General features: G+C 38.7%; 1 non-coding gene across 1 annotated transcript; it reads left to right on the forward strand.

Moving 5' to 3' along the window:
- Window positions 1–2,341: 2,341 nt before the first annotated feature.
- TRNAT-UGU (transfer RNA threonine (anticodon UGU)) lies at window positions 2,342–2,414 on the forward strand. Its single transcript has one exon. It is a non-coding gene; the product is annotated as a tRNA-Thr (tRNA).
- Window positions 2,415–3,087: the final 673 nt, after the last annotated feature.

Genomic DNA, 3,087 nt, shown 5'->3' on the forward strand with positions numbered 1-3,087 from the left:
TGCTTTTGAAAGTCATCTAATCAAGGGAAAGTTTTTAAGCAAAGCTATTTATGAGAAGGAAATGTTGGCAATACTCCATGCACTTAAGAAATGGCGATCCTACCTAATGGGAAGACACTTCAAGGTAAAAACGGATCATGATAGCCTTAAATACTTTTTAGAACAAAGATTATCCTCTGAAGAGAAACAAAAGTGGGTCACAAAGATGTTGGGTTATGACTTTGAAATCATCTACAAAAAAGAGAAGCAAAATGTGGTGGCAGATGCACTCTCAAGAAAGGATGAGGATGTGGAAGCATCGTTGTGTGCCATTTCTATCATCCAACCAGATTGGATAAACGAAGCAAGGGAGGAATGGAAGAATGACGAAGAAGTGTGGGCACTTATTCGAAAGCTACAACAAGATTCTAGTACTTTTGATACATTTAGCTGGAAAAATTATTCGTTATGGTACAAAGATCGCTTATACCTCTGTAAGAATTCCCAGCTAAAACAAAATATTCTTATGGAATTGCACACTTCTCCCTTAGGAGGGCACTCAAGATTTTTAAAAACTTACCACAGGGTTAAGAAGGAATTTTTTTGGGATGGCCTTAAATCAGATATTCAAAAGTTTGTGGCGGAATGTTTGCTTTGCCAACAAAATAAAGTTGAAACAATTAAGACACCGGGTCTATTACAACCTTTATCCATTCCAAGCCAACGTTGGGAGGAGGTTTCAATGGAATTTATCACAGGTTTACCCAAGTCTGAGGGAAAGAGTGTCATCATGGTGGTAGTTGACAGACTTACCAAGTATGCACACTTTTGTGAATTATCACACCCATTTAAAGCCAGTACAGTTTCTACTGCATTTATGGAAACAGTTCAAAAGCTACATGGAAACCCAAAGATTATTGTAAGTGACAAAGATCCCATTTTCACTGGAAATTTTTGGACAAAATTATTTTCTTGTCTTGGTACTCAGTTAGCTCATAGCTCATCTTATCATCCTCAATCTGATGGGCAAACTGAGATAGTAAACAAATGTTTGGAAGGATATCTTCGTTGCTTTGTATCTGATAAACAGACACAATGGGTCAAATGGTTTCCTCTGGCTGAATGGTGGTATAACACTTCCTTCCATACAGCAACAAAAATGACCCCATTTATGGCACTTTATGGGTATCAACCACCATCCATCACATCATATTTAAGAGAAAATTCTAAGGTTCAGGCAATGGAACATCACATCGAACATCAACAACAAGTCCTCCAACTCTTAAAGGATAACCTCGTGTTGGCACAAAATAGAATGAAACAACAGGCAAATCAACATCGCAGTGAAAGAAGTTTTGATGTAGGTGATTGGGTATTCCTACGGCTACAACCATATAAGCAAATGTCCCTAAAGCAAGCTAAGAAGGATAATAAACTATCACCAAAGTATTATGGTCCGTACAAGGTGTTGCAAAAGATTGGTACTATGGCATACAAATTGGAGCTTCCTGCAGCTTCCCGATTGCACCCAGTTTTCCATGTTTCATGTTTAAAGAAGGTTATAGGCGACAAGCTCCCAATTCAAACAATATTACCAGAACTTGACGAGGAAGGAAAAATTATATTGGAACCGGAAGTAGTCACAGAAACAAGAACTCGACAGCTACGAAATCGATCAATTTCAGAGTATCTTATCAAGTGGAAGAACTTATCCACTGAAGATTCCACATGGGAGGATGAGAATTTTATGCAGTAGTATCCAGAATTACTCAAGCGTTGAGGACAACACTTTTTTTGAAGGAGAGGGGAATGTTGAGTCCCTATAATACTAGTGATTACCCCATTACTATTATAGTTATACCCCTTATTTATATTGTTGTGCCCCTATTACCCCCATATTGTTATTTCTGTGCCCCATAGAATCCCTCTATTGTTATTTTTGTGGCTTTATATTATTATTGTTAGGTCGGCTGGATTATATTGTGACTCCTTAGACTCCTATATATAGAAAGGAGGTTTTGTCATTTGAATCATCAAAGAATTGTTCATTTATGTAATGTAAAGGAGGTTACCCCCTCGAAGAGGCTGAATTCTAAGGCGTTGATCTATCTTTTCTTGAGTTGGTTTCATAACAAAATCCCAATCTTCTAATTTCAAAAGGGGAACATTCCCTAAGCGCAGTCCTTCGAACACAATTTGGTCTGGCAAGAGGGGTGTGTGTAGGGTGACCTTACTTTCATCAATGTCTTTGGAAACCCTGGTCTTGTCCCTACGTGGAGGAACATACTCAGCCAGCTTAGTGATGGGGTCATACCCCTCAATTTCAACCACCCCAATGAAATGGGGAGTGATATTCCATCGAGCCTGCTTAGCTCAGAGGTTAGAGCATCGCACTTGTAATGCGATGGTCATCGGTTCGATCCCGATAGCTGGCTCTTTTCCGTTCCGTTACTCTCATTTCCATAATCCACAAAGTTTTGTTAGGATCAAGATGGAATGGAGAATACTCTTACAATCGTTCGTCGGGTCCGTCATGCCATGATCATTTACTCCCAACTAGGAACGGGATGAATGAAATGATTGGAGCTATTAGGATCAATAAAAAATTGGAGAAAGATCTTCGTTTTCCATATAAAAGAATTCCAGTAGTACTCATACGGGTTATACTATTCTTTCTTCTTTCTAGCACTATTTGTTAATTGAATAAGGAGTTTCTATGTCCCTTTATCGGGGACCTCATTTAAAAATAATACGTCATCTAAAAACTTTACCAGGTCTCACTAGTAAAAGACCCAAAAACAAAAAGGATTCTATGAACCGGTCTTCTTCCAGGAAAATATCTCAATATCGTATCCGGCTAGAAGAAAAACAGAAATTGCGTTTTCATTACGGACTAACGGAGCGACAATTGCTAAAATATGTTCGTATTGCTAGAAGAGCCAAAGGCTCAACGGGTCAGGTCCTATTGCAATTACTTGAAATGCGTTTGGATAATATTCTTTTTCGATTGGGTATGGCTCCCACCATTCCCGGAGCTAGACAATTAGTGAATCATGGACATATCCGGGTCAATGACCATATGGTAGATATACCAAGTTACCCTTGCAA

The sequence above is a fragment of the Pinus tabuliformis genome, chromosome 9 (genome assembly GCF_031772625.1).
Source record: "Pinus tabuliformis cultivar Carrire ecotype Pingquan chromosome 9, CPIR1, whole genome shotgun sequence".
Classification (NCBI taxonomy): domain Eukaryota; kingdom Viridiplantae; phylum Streptophyta; class Pinopsida; order Pinales; family Pinaceae; genus Pinus; species Pinus tabuliformis.